At 39.9% G+C, this 19,483-nt stretch overlaps 1 protein-coding gene across 2 annotated transcripts in view; it reads left to right on the plus strand.

Annotated features, from left to right (window-relative positions):
* Positions 1 to 19,483, plus strand: part of CDH12 (cadherin 12) — a 914,698-nt gene that overhangs the window by 565,343 nt on the left and 329,872 nt on the right. The window contains exons 1-2 of one of the 2 annotated variants that reach the window (XM_045005600.1): positions 13,894 to 14,012; positions 14,100 to 14,239. The gene's annotated coding sequence lies outside the window, so the exon portion shown is untranslated. Of the gene's footprint in view, positions 1 to 13,893; positions 14,013 to 14,095; positions 14,240 to 19,483 lie in introns of those variants that run through there. The other variant, XM_045005599.1, reaches the window with a different exon arrangement.

Genomic DNA, 19,483 nt, shown 5'->3' on the forward strand with positions numbered 1-19,483 from the left:
CCAGCAAAGACAAAAGTGTGTGAATAGTGGATTACACATGTGAGTAAAGTTAAACGCATGCATTGGCTTTGCTGGATTTGGCCATAATGAATATGACATTATATATTCCAGTTTGCCGGCAGATAGTTTATATTTTTCACCCCATATCAGACCAAACCAGGCAGGGCAGAGATTTGAACCTGTGTCTCACACACCCCAAGCCAGTGCCCTAATGGCCATAAATGTTTTGACTGGCTCAACTTAAGCTCCCATACAATAACACCACCCCATTTACCCAAAATGTGTGTGTGCATGTGTGTGTGTGCGCGCGCGCAAAATTGTCTTATTAAATTGGGGTATGTCTAGTAGAGCAGTGAGTGATTTCTGAGGCAATCAGTTAGGAGACAGTGATCTGAATTAAAGGGAAATGTGTATTGTGGAAAAAAAATATCTGAATGGAATAGCTGCAATTTTAAATGGTTATTATTTGAGATTCTGCCTCTGGAAAACTTTTTTTTAGGCCTTTGGTTTCATACAACCTGACTTGAGAGCTGATCCAAAGCCCAGTGACTTTGGATGAACCCCCCTGAAGAGGAACAGGATCTGGGTACAGAAGTTCTAGTCATTCAGCATAAGTTGTCTTCATAGTATATTATGCAGTTTTTATGTTCAATTAATTCAGTGTCTAGGAAATGAAGCCCACCATCAAATGGAATGCCAAATCAATTAGAAGGAATTTCCCAACTTCCTGACTTAAATTTTGTGCTCAGGATGTATTTTAAGATTCTTCTGGTACCTAAGAACAGATAGCATTTTGTTTACAAATGTTGCAGAAGTGTGCTTTTCTTAAAATATACATTTAATTTGTCATTTCCATATTTTTATTTGTTCAGGCTTTGAAATACTGAGCAACTGCATAATACATAGTACAGTTGGCACAGCCTGGCCTCCAGTGACAAATTAAACTCCTCACTGGAGATGCAGGACTATTTGCCAAAACATCACCATAATTGTCCCATCCACCTTCATTTCTTACTAGTTAAATCCATCTTTTCCTTTGTTACTTTCCTCCGCCATTCCCTTTGTGGCCTCAGGCAGGTCACTTAACCTCTCTGCTAAAGCTTTCCCATCTGTAAAATGGGAATAAGAGGGGTTGTGAAGATTAATTAGCGAGTTAGTATTTGAAAAGCACTTTAAAGATTAAATGCACTAGATAAAGGCCAAGTAGTGTAATTATTATTCTCAAAAGTGTTCCCTTAAATAGGAAGGGGAAATAAGTGATACTGGGGTTTCTACTGATTCAGACTGATTAGGGCCCTGCGAAAATTGCAATTTCGCAGACTGCATGGAAGTTGTGAAATTTTTCAATACTTCAATTTTTCCTACAGCATCCACACAGACTGGTCTCATGCCCAGTGTGCCTTGTAGCACACAACAGCAGTTCATGAGGGCTTCTTATCAGTTTTATGTGAAACCCCAAACTGCTCCTCCAATATGATGCTGTTGTGGACTACGAACCACACTGAATATGTGACCAGGGCATGGGGAAGCCTGCTTCAGCCTCCCTGCTGTTTGAAAAATCTCAGCAGTTCAGTTGGGACTCAGAGGTGAGTTTTATACAAAGAAATTCAGCTATGACTTTTCACTGACTGCATTCTGTGCCTATTCAGTAAAATTTGCTAGTTTACCCATGACACTGCTGTGAATTTTCTTAAAAAAAAGAAAAGAAAAGAAAGAGAGAAATAAAACAACAACAAAAAATCTGTGATTTTCACAGGACCTTAGCTAAATGCAGCTTTGCACAATATACTTGATTTGGGAGAAGGGAAGATATGAATAATAATAATATCTAGCTTTTACCTAGTGGTCTTATTGATAAATATTAAAGCATGTTACAAAGGAGGTCAGTATCATTATCCTCATTTTACAGATGGAGAAATTGAGGCACAGAGCAGGAAGTGACTTGCCCCAGGCAATCCAATAGCCAGTAGCTGACCTGGGAACAGAACCCAGGTCTTCTGAGTCTCAGTGTAGCTACTAGGTACCACTACCAGTACGTATATGGTATGGGTGGCATTCTTTATTCAGGCTAATATACACATTACAGTTTATCTGTAATTTTTAATATAATCTGAATCCTGTCCTTAGAAAATTTCATTTCATACCACCCAGTATCTATAAAACAAAGAGATAAAAACTGTGACCCACTGAAGGGGGGAACAAGGCCAATAAATTCTAAAATGTGGCTTTGAGTACATTTTTTGTTTTTAATCTGATCCCACATATATGTATTTTAAATGTAGTGCTTCATTCCGAATGCAAGTGGAACTGTGAGAGATATTGGGAATAAGTATTTTAAAGTAATATTCTAGTGTCTGTGCATTGTATTCTGATTATGCTCTATCCTCTCCCCGCCATCCCCAATTGGAGGTAATTCCATAGGGCTATAATTAAAGTATCTTTCATTCTTCAGTGACCAGGACAAGGGGAAAGAGAGGCTAATGGCCCAATTTGGATATCATCACATAATGATAATGCCTGTTCAGAAGAAGGTATTATTATGAACATGGAGATTATTTTAAACATATTGTAAATGATTCATTTGTCTTCTGCAGCTGGAGCATTCCATAAGGCACAACCAAATTGTGGTATTTATCTACTCACCCTGGACTTGGGTGGGGTAAAACCAGTCACCCTGTAGGGAGAGTGGGGAAGGATTGTGCTTCATGGAAGCGCAGTCCCAACATTAAGAGGGGCTGCACGCCCTGTACCATCCCTTATGATAATACAGCCTGTTCCTCGGGATGTTGTGGATGGAGATTGAAGTCCTACATACCCTGCCAGCCTCCTCTGTGCACACTCCTTAAAGGCACACTGAGGGAAAGCAGTCTGTGAAGGGACTGCAACTGTGACAGGCCTTTAGAACATAAGAATAGCCATACTGGGTTAGACCAATGGTCCATCCAGCTGCTGACAGTGGCCAGGTGCTTCAAAGGGAATGAACAGAACAGGTCAATTATTAAGTGATCCACCACCTCCCTTCTAGTCTCAGTTTCTGGCCATCAAAAGTTTATGGACACCCAGAGACTGGGTTGCATTCCTGACCATTGTGGCTAATAGCCATTGATGGACCTATCCTCCATGAACTTATCCTATCTTTTTTGGTCTTCACAACATCCTATGGCAATGAGTTCCACAGGTTAACTGTGCATTGTGTGAAGAAGTACTTCCTTATGTTTCTTTTAAACCTGCTGCCTGTGGGCCTTGGATGGGCTGCACAAGTGAAGGAAGCTCCATGCCCACTCCCTGCCTCCCTTAGCTCACACCCATGCAATAGCCTGCCACAATATGGCCCTAGTTTTTTTCTGAACTTTTAAGCATTTCTATTAATAAATGTATAGGTCTCACGGGAAACCATGTTTGCGTAGATGAGAAATTGGAAAAATATTTTTCATCTATAGGTACCTTCTTACCACTTAGTCTAATTACCAGATGATTGTAAATGCTTGGCGACCTGGGTTTGGGTTGGAATTTACTCTGTTGAAGATCACTTGGTGCCTCCAGTACAGATCCTTCTTCCAGTGCAGGGAAGCAGTAGGATAATGAAGGTAGGCATCAGTTACAGGAACAGTATGAGGATTTGTGCAGGAGGATGAGAAAGGACGGACAACCTAATCAAAGCAGCATAAACAGCTACCTAGTAGGGTGCTACTAGATGACACTATTTGAAACAGGACAGACTTAAGGGGATTAATGTGGGAGATGAAGATAAGCAAGATTAACAAAAATAAAGCTCCACAGACTCAGGCATCACTGAACAGCTGCTGTCTCTAGTTACCCAGATTGATAACTTCATGGTTCCTTGGCATCAGAGGATACCATAAGGGGGCCATAAAATTCAAGATGAGTCCCACAGCCAATTAAATTCTTGGAGAGAGTGTAGCCATTGTAGAAGTAATGGCTTGTATGGGGACTCTCAGAGGCCATCACATTGTAATCATCTGGATTGTGTCTCCTTAAAGGCTCTGAAAATTCTGCACTATTCAGGCCGCTTAGAAGGAGATCTCTGCCTTATCTCCTTTTCCAGCATCACCCTCCAGTGTTACAGTGTGAGTATTCTGACAGCTGGAAGTAAACTAGATACTGGCCAGCCACTGCAAACCTTTAAGAGGATGTGTAGAAGCTAATGGACAGCTCAGCTTGTGGCCAATGTTCCCATCAACCCATCAGTTCATCTGCCTTGTCTCCTGTAATTCAAAACAAAATAACACAATAGGGTATACTGGCTCCTCTGTTTATGTGTTATACAGAAGTAAGCTGCTCTTTCTAGCTGGAGAGCTATTGTCGCTCTCAGAGAGAAATCAATTTTAATGGGTTGAATGGGGAGACAGAAATACAGGTGCATAGAGCTTCATTGTCAGACTAACAAAGAAAGGTCCAGCCCATTTCAGCAACAGACGAATGTTCCAGTTCCGGTTGGTTGGGTCCTGCTGAAGATGAGCTGAGGGAGTGCTGCAAAGGAGCCAAAGGAGTGAGAATGCATCTTGCCAAACTTCCTCCTCTTCCTCAGAAAGGGGTGCTACATACCCGTGGAATGAGTGCAGCACAGATCTCCTCTCCCCTGCCTCTCCTCCGCACAGCTTCCACCCAAGACAGAGAGAGATGGGGAAAGAATCCTTCGAGTAGAAGACTAAGGGTACGTCTTCACTACCCGCCGGATCGGCGGGTAGCAATCTATTTCTCGGAGTTCAATATATCGCGTCTCATCTAGACGCGATATATCGAACCCTGAACACGCTCCCGTCGACTCTGGAACTCCACCGGAGCGAGTGGCGGTAGCGGAGTCGACGGGGGAGCCACGGACGTCGAGCCCGTGCCGTGAGGATGGGTAAGTAATTCGAGCTAAGGTACTTCAACGTCAGCTATGCTATTCAAGTAGCTGAAGTTGCGTACCTTAGATCGACCCCCCTCCCTAGTGTAGACCAGGCCTAAAGGGTGTTTAAGGGGGCAGGGGAAATTGCAGGAAGGGAGAATGGTGAAGAAGAAAAGGGTTGAGGAGAGATTTGGACAGAAAGCAGATTAGAGAGGTAAACAAGATGGTACCAGAAGAATAAAAAAATGTGTCAAAGAAAGACTGCTGAGGGTTTTAGAGGAAAGAAAAATAAATAAATGATGAGATATTATATAAAATGAGTCTGAGGGAAGAAAAGACACCTTATGATACAAAAGAAAATTGTTGAGGGTTGGAAGTGAGAAAAGATTGGAGGATGAAAAATACCTACCGACATGGAGCACCATTGTACAATATTTATTTATTAGGAAGTTTGCAGTACTTGAGGTTTTGAATCTGTTATCTAATAGTGGTTTGACTCTTTACACAAACCAAACAATACCTGAAATATTCTTGCCCTTAAGTCAGGGAGAGGTGCTCTCCCATCCCAAGATGTGACCCTCTTTGCATGCTATAGAATGCTGAACATCCTAGATTTTCCTCTGAAAAAAAAATGGACAGGCATGATAGTTTATGACTCTGAAAATGTGGCCCTTAAAATGTGTTTGATTTAATGTATTATTCTCAGGAAGTAGCAGAGCTGGCTTTAATTATAAAAATGCCTAGGAGAATCCTAGGAGTAAATTGTAACTTGGACTTCACTTTCATGTAAGGGAGCAAAAAATCCCTCTTACATGAGTTACATGACAGAAAATTCCCTCCTCTCCCCACATCTTCATAAAACACAAAATTCCACCTGTCCCGCAGAGGGTGCATTCTACTCGGTAACACTGAGTTCCTGTATAAGGCTTTCTCTCCCTAGAAGAGAGGATACTATGTTTCACCAAAGCTCCCTTCTATAATATCCTGCTGTAAATAGTACTCCAGGCATGTAACATAGTCAAATAATTGTCTATTGTTCGTATTGGTTTTGTCACTATCTGGCATTTAATTGATGGTTTGAACCAGCACTGTAAAAATCTTTTATGATACACAATGGATGAGTTTCCCATACCAAAAATAAAATTGAACCTAAGGCAATAGCAACCCACTTTAGTCTGATAATGAGTAAGTGCTATTAGCTGGGAAGGGTTTTATCCCTAGCCCAATAGGGAGAGCTTCATTTTTATTTTTGTTTACATTGTATCCATTGCTGATTGTCCAATACCTCTGTGTCTGACCTGGAGAACTAAGAACATTGATAATACACTTCCCCCATCCCATACAGAAAATATTTGCTGCCTTTAGGTTCTCAGCACTCCTTCCCAGCTTCAGTTGAAAAAAGGTTTCCTACATCTGCCAACCCTGGGATTAAAGTAGATTTTTTTTCTCCTTTCTACTCCTGATTTTCTGTCAAGGAAATACAATAAAAGCAATGTAAATACATGAATAATTAAATCTCCTCCCCATGCACCCACAATATTTGCTACCCTTAACAGTGTGTGGTTTTCTTTTTCCATTTTTGTTTCCCACTTTCATCTTCATCATTTTCTCTCTTCATGGATGACTTTTTTGGCTATCTCCTTCTTATTATAGTTTTCTGTCCCATTCTTATATCTTCTCCTTTCATCTTTTCCTCTTTACAGCCTCCCAATACTTCTGCCACTCTGCCTCTCCTGATGCCTCCTTCTCTCTCTCCATTCATTCTGTTATTGAGTCCTCCTCTCCCCATTTCTACTTTTTGAACTGGTTTCCATCGTATACAGGGTTTACAAGTTGGTTCAATGGCTCTCACCACCCAAACTATAGAAATTGTTCCAGCCCTGCTGCTCCAGTCCTTCCATCCTTCTTTTCCCTTTACTCCCTATTCCTTACATGCTTCCCTGTTTCTCTCAAGTCTCCTCTCATTGACTATGCTCTAAAACCTGACTCAACCTGGAGCACTGGGTGTTGCAGCCACCATTTGCCTTCCGACATCAGCTTCACTTCAAGATCTGTCCTACCCTGAGGTTTCATGCTTTAGCATCTGCAAAGTGTTCTCTCCATGCAGCTCATGGGATTTTTCTTAAATCCCTGCCTGGTCTCTTCCCTTTGGAGGTCTCCAACATTGTGGGCCAGCCCCCAGGGAATTAAAGCAAGGGCATCAGAACTGGTATAGTTCAGTATATCACCCTGCTTAGCAAACGTGTGCCAGCTCAATTCACGTCTTGCATTTCATTAAATAAAATAATATGATATGTCTTGCAGCAATTGTTTGTACAACTACCCTTATCTTTAGAAGCCTGGCCTAGGTAAAGAAGGATGTTAGTGAGGATTGTTCCTGGATTGTGTTCAGGAGCAGTAGGCAGATAGGGACAAGTGTGTTTTGGAGTTAACAAGATTCCTATAGCTACCAGCAGGGAAAAGTGGATGAGTCAAGCAGTTTCAACTGAGTGTGGCTAGAAGCCAGATGCTCCCTTCCAACTAGATAACATCTTTAACTTAACCTCAACAGCTTGTTGGACAAGGAGATGAATTAAAGTGCTGAATGTTCATGCTGACAGTGCTGCTAGATACAAAAGAAGCTTCCCATGGTGGCTGTACATCATGAAGTCCAGGCAGTTTGAAAAGGAGGCTGTAAAATGGGCTACATCAAAAACTAGAACATTTTGCACAGACGTAAGGGGTGCTGATGTATGGAGTCCAGCAGAATCTTTGGTACTATCTCGTAAGAAGTTGCCGCAGTGCTAGGGTCAGATTCTCATCTAGAGTAAAATGTGTAGCTCCATTGATGTCAATGCAGCTATGCTGTTTTATGCTTGCTGAGGTTGTGGGGTTTAATCCTGTACTATTGAAGTCAATTGGAGCTTTGTGTTGATGTTAATAAATACCAGCAAGAGGAGTTTTCAGGTGTTCCTGATAGGTAGCCAGCCTGGCAGCTCCCAACAATCATGGAAAAGTTTGGGTGCTGAATTTCCCAAGAATAGGAAGATTGTTTGTCTTCAGTAATGCTTGGGCGGTTTATTGGGAAGTATTTTCAACACAATTAATAGGCTTGTTATGGTTATGTTTTACTCTGGGGAAGTGAAAGACAAGGAGGTTTTTTTCCCCCCATTTCTCCTATTAAGCCCTGAGGTTACTTCACTTTAGGATGGTGTTGCAGGTCCAAGTGAACAAGATGTTAATCCCAGCTGACCTTTGCCCTCTCTGTGCACAGGGAAAGGCTAAAAGAATGGCTGCTTGGAAGCAGGGATGGCTCTAGGTATTTTGCTGCCCCAAGCACGACAGGCAGGCTGCCTTCAGCGGGTTGCCTGTGGGAGGTCCCTGGTCTCGCGGATTCAGCGGCGCGCCTGCGGGAGGTCCGCCAAAGCTGCAGGACCAGCAGACCCTCCGCAGGCATGCCGCTGAAGGCAACCTGCCTGCCGCCCTCGCGGTGACCAGCAGAGCACCCCTCGTGGCTTGCTGCCCCAGGCATGTGCTTGGCGTGCTGGTGCCTGGAGCCGCCCCTGCTTGGACGATAAAATCAGAAGAATACCCTTGAAAAGGGAGGGCTCCACGTCCAGGAGTTACAGGACTGGCTTGAAGCACAAGCCAAAGGATATTTTCTTTTTATTTTCTGATTTACACTAACCGTTGAAGAAAAGAACTTGTAGACTAAAACTGTTTTGTTTTGTTTGTTTTACTTTTATCCTGGGTCACTCCTTACGGTGAAACATGGTCACCATCCTTCTAGCCAAGATGGACTAGACAATACCCACTATGGAGTCCATCTGTGAGTCCTTCAGCATCCTGTCAAGTGTTTAGTGTACCCCCTCCATCATACTCTTCACACCTCTTCGCTACAGAGGAAGAAATCCGCAAATTGAAAATAGGTTTCCTAAATGGAAGTGCAGTACACTCCCAAGCCCATCATTGCTGTATTTATTCTGACATCACATTTGCTCTTCCCATCCAAACAAATGTCTGTTTTAAGAATATTCATCAACATTTACCACTTATTTGATGAAATGCTGTAGCCATAATAATCAAAGTAATTTTTAATGAAAAATGAATACCTAATAGCCTCTGACTGTGATTTCTGTAACCTGAACAGTGATATAGTGGGTTGCTTTGAAGCTTTACTATTAATAAATCAAAGTACTAAAGCACAGTAGCAGGCCAGGTTATTTTCCAAGACAATAATGGTTGTTACTAAAAGACAACATCAGGGGTATCTGAAATAGGAATTAGGGAATTACCATACTGAGCCAGACCAGTGGTCCATCCACCCTGGCATTCTGCCTCTGACAGTGGCCAATATCAGATGCTTCAGAAAAAAAAGTGCAATAAATCTTGCAATCGGAATTATGGAATCACTTGCCCAAAAGCGATTTTTTCACCCTAACTTCTCACTGTTAATAATTGGCTTATACCCTTAAGCGTGAGGGTATATAACTTCACATAACACAAGAACCAGGAATCACCCAATGAAACTTATAGGCAGCAGGTTTAAAACAAATATAAGGAAGTACTTCACACAATGCAGTTAAACTGTGGAAGTTGTTACCACAGGATGTTGTGAAGGACTAAAGTATAACTGGGTTCAAAAAAGGATGAAATAACTTCATGGTGAGTAGGCCCCTCAATGGCTAGTAGCTGAGATGGTCAGTGATGCAACCCAATGCTCTGAATGTTCCTAAGCCTCTGATGGCCAGAAGTGGGGACTGGACAGCAGGGGATGATTACTCAATAATTGCCCTTCTCTGTTCATCCCTCTGAAGCAGCTGGATCTGGCACTGTTGGAAGACAGGATAGTGGGCTAGATAGACCACTGGTCTGACTCAGTATGGCCATTCTTGTGTTATGGTCTCATATCATTTATATATTGTAATGCTAATATAAATATTTTCACTAGCCATATAAATGTCTAATCCGTTTTTTGAGTTCTGCTAAATTCTTGGCCTCAATGATATCTTTTGGCGAAGAGTTCCAAAGATTAATTATGGATTGTGTAAAAAAAAGTATTTCCTTTTCTCTTTCTATAATTGTTGCCTTTAATTTTCATTGAATGTCCCATTGTTTCTGTAGTACAAAGAAGGGTAAAAAGGGATACCCATTTTTTTTATCTATACCATTTATTATGCTATATATTTATACTCTCTACTGCTGTGGAAGTCTTTCCTTTCTTCTGATCATTTTTGTCCCCGGGGTCTATTTCTACATTTTTGTTTTTTTCTTTGTTTGTTGTTTGTTTTGTGATGGGTGACCAGACATGAACCCAGTATTTCAGGTGAAGGTATGTCACTGATTTTATATAATGACATTAGAAAATGTTCACTATTATTTTTCATACCATTCTTTATACATCCAAATACATTGTCTCTTATTTGAACAAAACAGCGCTGAATTTATTGAGCTGTTCACAATGCTGCCATTGGACCTTTCTTCTTGAGTGGTTATAGTTAGTTTACTACTACTACTACTTAGCATTTCTTCGGTGCTTGTCATGTATAAACCTCAAAGTCATGTACAAAGAAGGATACATTACACTTACTCTTAATATAGATGAGAAACCAGAGGATGAGACAGAGAAAGGTGAAGTAACTTGTCCGCATACCAGGTTAGTGGCAGATGCAAGAATAGAACCTAAATCTCCTGGCTTCCAGTCCTGTGACCTGTACTCTGTCTCCCTAAAAGATTTAGAACTCAGCCATTTGTCTGAGTGGTTCAGATTCATTCCTTATAATGTGCATTACCTTATGTTTGTCAGCAATGAATTCATGACATTTAAACTGCCCAGTTGTCCAACTTAACAATAAGTCCCAGTGGAGTTTCTCACAGTCTTCTTTAATTATGACTAACTTAAATATTTTAGTCATTTCCAATTTTACCACTTCACTGATCACCCCTTTTCCAGAACAATTAATTACTATTCCAGGCCTGTACTTACCAGATAATGATATTGTCTCCTTTATCCATAGAGTTATTTCCATATGGTGTTCCCTCATCAGGCAGCCAGTGTCAATGAAGATGTTCTTTGAACTCATCTCTTTTTAGTGACAGGTGCTTCCAAAGATAACACCCAGGCGGAAATCCTGTTATTTGACTAGTGACACATAGGTCATCCAAGGAGCAGGCGCTTAGCAGGTGACTGTGGTCACCAAAGTTCTCATATCTGAAACAAAGTGACTGACTGCCACAATCTGTGCAATTTCTGTCCAGCATTCTAGTTTTGTTTAACTGGTGTTATTAAATATACCAGTAAAGTTTTGTGTATTAAGAACAATACAATAATGGGCCTGATTTTCCTTACACTGGTTTTCCACCTATTTAAAACCATACATTTTCACAGATTCATAGATTTCCAAGGCCAGAAGATGAATGGGATCATCTACTCTGACCACCTGTATAACACAGACCATAGAACTTCCAGAAAATGATTCCATCCAATCTTGATTTTAAAATTGCCAATGATGGTTAATCCATCATGACCATCAGTAAATTGTTCCAATGGCTAATTACCTTCATTGTTAAAAATGTTTGCGTTATTTCCAGTCTGAATTTGTCTAGCTTCAACTTCCAGACATTAGATCATGTTATACCTTTGTATGCAAAGAGCCCAGTATTACATATTATTCCCCATGCATGTATTTATAGACTGTAATAAAGTCATCCCATAACCGTCTCTTTGTTCAGCTAAATAGATTAAGCTCTTTAAGTCTATCACTGTAAGGTCCATCATCTAATTGTTTAATCATTTTTGTGGCTCTTCTCTGAACTGTCTCAAATTTATCAACATCCTTCTAGAATTTTGGACACCAGAACTGAACACAGTATTCCAGCAGCAGTCACACTAGTTCCAAATACAGAGGTAAAATAACCCATCTACTCCAACTCAAGATTCCCCTGTTTATGTATCCAAGGATTGCATTAGCCCTTTTGGCCATATATTCCACTGATTATCCCCAACAATACCAAAATATTTTTCAGAATCACTACTTCTCAGGATAGCATTCCCCATCCTGTAACTATAGCCTACATTCATTTTTCCTAGTTACATACATTTACAATTAGCCACATTAAAAATTGTATTATCCAGATTGCTCTGTGTCAGTGACCTGTCCTTTTCATTAGTTATCACTCCCTGAATCCTTGTGTCACCTGAAAACTTTATTGGTTATGATTTTATGTTCTCTTCCAGGTCATTGATAAAAATGTTAAACAGTGTAGTGTACTTTACAATGATATTTTGAGATCTATCAGTTAGACAGCTTTTAATCCATTTAATGTGATTAGTTTTTTAGTCAAAATGTTGTGGGGTACTAAGTCAAATACCTTACAGAACTCTAAGTATATTATATCAGCACTATTACCTTTACCAACCAAATTTGTAATCTCATCAAAAAAAGATATCAAGTTAGTCTGACAGGATGTAATTTCCATAAACCCATGTTGATTGCCATTAATCATATTACCCTTCTTTAATTCTTTATGAATGTAGTCCCATGTGAGATGTTGCATTATCTTTCCCAGAACTGATGTCAGACTGACTTGGTTATAATTACCCAGGTCATCCTGTTTACCCTTTTTGAATATTGGCACAACTTTTTAGCTTTCTTGGAACATCCTCAGTGTTCCAAGACTTATTGAAAAACAGTATTAATGATCCATGAGCTTGTCAGCCAGTTCTTCTAAAACTCTTGGATGCAAGGAATTTGGATTTGCTGTTTAGTCTGACTTTTGTAGCTGCTGTTTAGTATCCTCCTGTGGTATACCTCTACTCCGATATAATGTGACCTGATATAACACAAATTCGGATATAACGTGGTGAAGCAGTGCTCTGGGGAGGGGGGGGGGCGGGGGGAGGGGCGAGGCTGCGTGCTCCAGCAGATCGAAGCAAGTTCGATATAATGCGGTTTCACCTATAATGCAGTAAGATTTTTTGGCTCCCAAGGACAGCATTGTATCGGGGTAGAGGTGTAGTAGTGGAATGACAAAAGTGTTATCATCATAACTGCATAATACATGACTGCATAATCTGTTTTTTTTTCTCAAATGCAAACCAGAAATATTTATTGACCACTTCTGCTTTTTCTGCATTATTACTGATAATTCTACCATTTCCATCTAGTAACAGACAAATTCCACTGTTAGGATTTTTGTTTGTTTGTTTCTAATACACTTTAAAAACTTTTTTTATGTGTGTGTGTCCTTTACTCTGCTAGCCATAGATTTCTCCTCATGTCCCTTTGTTTCCCTTATAAATTTTCTATCACTTCTGATTTATATTCATTACTATCATCCTACTCTTTATTCCATTTGTTATATATAGATTCATATTTTGTATAGCTGCCCTCGCTTCCGCTCTAAACCAGGTTGTTTTTAAACAATACCAACTAAAGTCCATTGGACTTTTTCCTGATTTACAGTGATGCGGGAGGCAAATCAAGCCCTGTAAAGTTTAGTTGCTTTATATTATGTTTGCTTCTTAAACTATTCTGCACATTGCTTCTTTGAAGGGGACCTTCTGTAATGAAATGATAATTCAGCGTTCTTAATCTATTTTATTTAAGCTGTCAGATATGATTATTTACTATGTCTAGCCTGCTTTTTTTTAACATAGACAAATCTGGGGGCTAACATAAGCCCATCAAACTCATTTCATTTATTCTAGGCTGGAACTGAGCTCTGTTTTCCAGGGTCATAGGCAAGTGTATGAATCTATTTTATCTCCCAGATTACAGAACATTACATACAGTGAGCCTCATATTATAAAACAGCTACATCAGTCTCTAATTACTCAGATGTACCTTATGTTGAACGATGATGCACCTTGAGAAACAGCATGCAAAAGCACATTTGTTTAAGTCCTTAGATAGTTAACATTGTGCATAACCTCCTCACAAATTACAGCCTCAGCTGCAGCATATCCATTAGTCTGAAAGAGAAAAGATTCCCAAGTGGCCTTGGTGCCTTTCCCAATTCCCTTGCAACTCACCAATCCTCTCAATGCTTTCTCTGCGTGTGGGGAGTGTTCGGTGCTAATCAGGTCAATGATCATCCCACGGCTCCCGGGACATGACAGGAGCCTATCACAGCAGTTACAAGATCTTCCAGACCTGAGCACGTTTGCAGAGAATCTCATGTTAAGAAACATTGCTTTGGTACTCTTTCTCTCACTCACTGGGAACCTCTGAGGATTTCAGCTTCTCTCTCTCTCTCTTTTAGACAGTGAGGAGTTCAACACAAACGAAAAAAGGCAGTACAGTATGCAGCTACCTGGAGGGTGTTGATTGAAAACTTAGATTGCCCCCAAATCACTGCTGATTTGACTGATGCCTCAGCTCTATCAGAGAAAGGATTTCAATTAAGGTAAGTGCTGCTTTATCTGGGGGGACTGCATCATGCTGAATTTCTGCATTGAAAGTTCTAACTGAGTAAACTGACATTCTGCACTGCAGCAAGGCAGTCCGTTTGTTATGTCAGTAAAAGCCTTAGTTTAGAGATAAGTGTCCCATAATGGAACTATTGTTTTAAGAGAATAAGATTGTTAGACAGATTCATTTGAACTGTTGGAAATATTTCTGATCAGATGGTCTTCTGAATCTTGCAAAAATAATTAGAAATAAGAAGGGGTGGGGAAGAGAAGGGGGCAAACACACACTCTTTCTTCTTTGCCCTTAATATATTTAAAGGCGTCTGCAAGGCAAAGATAACTTAATTTTGATTAAAGAGGTTTTGTTCATGCTCAAGTGGAAACTCATGGTCTAAAGGCTTCAAAGTTCCACCGTATTTAAACGAGAAAGGGGTATTTCAAATGTGAGTTGAGAATATGTGTGCAGCTTCCCACTTTAGCAATGCCACTGAGGAGTCTGAGATATTATACTAAGCATCTGACATGTTTTTGAACAGTTTCCAGTGCAGGACTACCAGCTAGGCTGGGGAGGAGGGCTGTTTCTTATGTGAGTGGTCAGAGAATTAAATCTATAGCTTTCAGCGAAAAAGTAGTCTGACATGAATCATTGTTTTGATTAAAAGGATGGGGACTAAGCCTTCATAGGGTGATGGAAGCAGCATGGCATGTTAAAAGAAAGAAAGAAACTGATGATTAAGATGTTTATTTGTAAAAGAACAGAGAACAGGTGAAAGAGGATGTCTCAAAAGATTAAATGTATTCTTAAGAAAAAGTCAGGGATGTTTACAGTGACTGCTGTTAGCCTGCCAGCCTAATGTGTCTAAAGTGAGTTGAATTTGATGGTCTCAGCTCAGTCCATACTTAATGTCAATGTAGTCAGGAGCTAGATGTGAGGAGCTGGTTAAACTGTCCAAACTTTGTAACCCAGTGAGAGACCCAAAGGAAGATCTGTTGTATTAAGCATGTTACTTGGGAGGGCAATAAAAAGAAGAAAAAAGGGAACATAAAATGTTCATTTAAAATTCTGTCCTAATAAAGAGAAAAATCCCTGTGAGATCAATGTAAAGTTAATTGATTTAATATCTTACTTTCATATGAATATATCCTAGATATTTTTTAAGTGTGATTACATTTCCTTATTTTTCAGCCAATAGTGTTGTAACTATCATCGAAATCATTTTAACAGGCATCAAATATCCATATATAATTTATCAGTTACCATTATTTTCAATAGCATTAATAGCATTTTGTCATACATTAAATATGTAGGCACACTTTTGGATTTCCTTAACCTCCCCACCCCCTGCAACAAAAGTAGTTCAGGAAAATTTCAGTTATCTACACGCTTACTGCTTATCCCATCAGCTCTTCATGGCTGGAGCTGGTGAAAAGTTTCCTTTCTTCCATCCTGCTTTCATAAATGCAAGCATATGTGAAACTGAACTATGGTTTTGGGGAATGTACTGACAGCCCTGAAAATCTGAATTGGCTGTCAATATGGTCTCATTCTTGCAAATACTAATTTCCATAGGCAGTGTATCTGAGACTGGTGTCACCGTGTAACTGTTATATTCTTGGAATGGAGTTGCCTTTGGAGGTAGGTACAAGCATTGACAACTAGTTTGGTTTGCCACATTGGCCCATTTCTCAGCCCTTGTAGTAGTGAAGAGATATTTACTCAGGCATGTGCTGCTTCTCCCCAGAGAGGATATTTTGTCTTGACCAGGGCTGGGAGGGGATTTACTAGGATAAATCGAGCTCCTGCTCTAGCTATCTGCACTGAACTGTGTTTCATGAATAATCAATGGCTCCTCAACATAATTAGTATTAATATACATGAGTCAAAACATCTATCCAAAATTTAATCAAAAGAAAACACCCTATTACTTTACAGGGAAAAGTTCCCTAGCTTTGAGATTAAGCATTCCTGACACAGCTGCTGATTTGTGTGCTCACATGCAAACAGCAACAACTTCCTGTCTGGTTTTTCGCAAGGGCTAACTATAAACAGTGTTTGACATGATGGGTTTTGTTGCATTTCCACCAAAGACATTGAAGTAGATAAAAAGAAAAGCATCACATTTAGTTTCATCACGTCTGTGGCTCTCTAAACCCACATGCCCTTGTATTTCAGTTATTTGAGTATTTAAAAACCAAACCAAATCCAGATGTACCTTCTGTTTTTAAGTGAAGAGCCCTTTCTAATTTGCTGGGATCATATATAAGGATGTTTCTCCAAACACCTGCAGATTCCACCCATACAATCTTCTTCACATTATGAAAAAATAAAAGACAATACTAATTATTTTGAGCAGCCATCTATCTGAGGATTTCAAAGCACTTTATAAGCATTACCCTTTCAATGTCATATCAGGGAGGAAGGAGAGTATAATTATTCCCATTAAACACAGTACATAGGGAAACTGAGACACACATCTGTTGTGTGATATACTCATGTAAGAAGCCAGTGGTGGAGCTGGGAATAGAGCCCAGGTCTTCTGCCTTTGAGGCCTTTGTTTTGACCATAAGGCCATAGCAAGTAACATTAAGAGTTATATATAGGTTTCAGCTCTATTTCAGTTCTTACTAGGTCTTTGAATGAGGCCAGTGTTCAAATCTTTGCCTCAAGCTGACTTTCATACTCCTGACAGAAGATAGAGCTTGCTATCTAGCTCATCTCAGTTGAAATTAGTATCTGATACTAACACTTTCATTTCTGGGGCTTCTTTAAAGGAAGCTTGACAACCAGTGTGGTTAAAATAACACAGAGGTAAAAGCAATGAGCTCTATCTACAGGCAGACAGAAATATACCCATTGTAGAGCAACAAGGCACACTTCTGATCCAAGTGTGATGATAGTGTGGGGAGAAAAAAAAGGAAATTCTTGTTAATGGCTAAAGTTAACAATTCCATGCCAGGGAATGAAAAGGGTAACTATATAATTTTAGATGGGCATGAGAAAAGAGAAATAAGACTATGTTGGAGATGCTATGTGGCACCGAGTTCCAGCAGCTTCCCTTCTCTGAGCCCACAGACCATAAAGGCTCAGGACTAATGAGAGAGAGGCTCTTAGGGCAGCTTTGAAGCTCCAGCCCCCTAGAACTCCTTACAGGAGCAGCAAACCATCTCCAGCAGGGCTTCACATGTCCAGCAGCCTCCCGCTGTCATTGAAACCTTTGAAACTGAAATCATGTCACTTTCATGTTTTGTTTCCTGGATATTCATTCTTGTCTCTCTGTGGCTATCAAATTCCCTCCGATATAGCACCTCATTCCCCATCCTGACCATGCTCCTTCTCATCCTTCCTCTCACAGCATCCCCTCTTTCCCTCCTTTCTTTCCCTTTCCTCCATCTCCCATATCTTTCTACTCTATCTGTCCCCATTTCCTCCTATCCATCCTTTCCCCCACTCCTTTGCTTCTTTATATACACCTCTTCCTTAACATTCTACTTGCCCCACCACTACTCTGTTAGTGTCCTCTCCTTGAAAAATGAACTCTACAAAAAAAATAAAACAAAACCCAGTATTGGAACTAACAGGACACCTGTTCTCCAACACTCTGATCATGTTGCTTGTGGGCCTGATTGTGAAAGCTGCTGGTTTCTGCCTCAGATATACTGGATACGCTCAGTTCACATTAACTTCACTTAGAGTGAAGATTGTCTAACACCTTTCAGGAAGTGCCCAGAACCTCACAAGACTGAGTCCTTCAAATCTAAAGTTGATGTACTCAGTGGAAGATCCTCTAAAGAAGATTGTTAGGAACAGTGAATTAAAGGGAACCCTGCACTAGGTTTCTGTTTCCAGTGTTAGACTGGATTTATGACTGATCACAAACTCATTAAATCACTGATAATGTTACCACTCTGCCCAACACACCAAACATATTGACAATATGATAGTAAGTGACTCTTGATAAATAGTATTTTATTTATTTACTCATTATAATAGCTCTGGAGCCCAAAATCCTCTTTCCCTCCCCCCACCTCCCTTCATCTGTTTTGACCTGGCCCTTCCAATATGTTTTGACCCTGATCCCTAAGACCGACCAGTTGGACTGACAGGTCATTGAGAATCTGTGATTATTCATTTCTTAGCCATTCTTTCAAGACTGCCAGCAAGTGCCAGTCTTAATTGTAGTATTGGTGAGGTGGAATGCTTCCCACCAAAAACTTGCCTGAAACACTGACTCATTTCACAAAGGCCACTGTACAGACATTGGACCATAGCCCCCCCCTTTTTTTTTTTAATCACTACCTGTCTTTGCTCAGTTTGAAACAGTGCTCTGTGTTCTGTATCCATCTCTCAACGTCTTGAGATATCCAGCCTTCTCAGATTAATTTATTTTAAAGTGTGCAAAGCTTCTGGGCATTCTTGAAATGGTAGTTTGAGTAACTCTGTTAAGCGCCTATATGGAGACTTCAGGGTGAATTTGCTAAGAATAATCTACTTGGCATTTCTATCTTTGTACATATTGAGTCTATTTGTGCATGTTACAGTCTTTCATATAACTATTTTGTATTTAGTTCGATATCTGGGTTCCAGGATGTGATCTAAAATATATCTTGGTCGCAAGTTTCATTCACTTTTCCCATTTTTGAAAATAAAGCAAACAAAAAAGAATATTGGTGAATGGAATGCATGTATCAAGTAGTACATTTTAATGGTGGTGTTCTAAGAATATTTGTAGCAACTGGAGTGGAGGGAGAATAAGACTAATTCATTTGACTGGGTTTCCATTGGTCTGAATAGCCAAAGTATAATTCTTTAATTTAGTATGCATGTTAAGGATTTTTATGACCAAAGCATTTCACAGATTATATTTTCAACAAGCTTTCATTTAAAGCAGCATTTTAGTCACTTAACTGAGGTGCTCATTATCCAGCAAAAGCTAAAAGCCTTTTCATAGCCATTCAAAAGAATCTGTGAATGTTTTGCTTGTTAATGGTTATTGCACTTATAACTAAAATGCTAATAAAATATTAAGTTCTTTTACTAGTTGGTTACAGTAAATCTAATTTTAAACCTTTAACTACTGGTAACTTGGTAAATATAACAAGAACTCATTGCACTCTCTTTCAAAAATAACATTTCTTACTCCATTGTCTGATAAACATGTGTGCCCGAGAACAGATAATGGACCTATTCAGTGTGAAGTTACCTCAGTGCAAGCCTATTGACTTCACTGGAGTTAATTCTG

Source organism: Mauremys mutica, chromosome 2, assembly GCF_020497125.1.
Source record: "Mauremys mutica isolate MM-2020 ecotype Southern chromosome 2, ASM2049712v1, whole genome shotgun sequence".
NCBI lineage: Eukaryota > Metazoa > Chordata > Testudines > Geoemydidae > Mauremys > Mauremys mutica.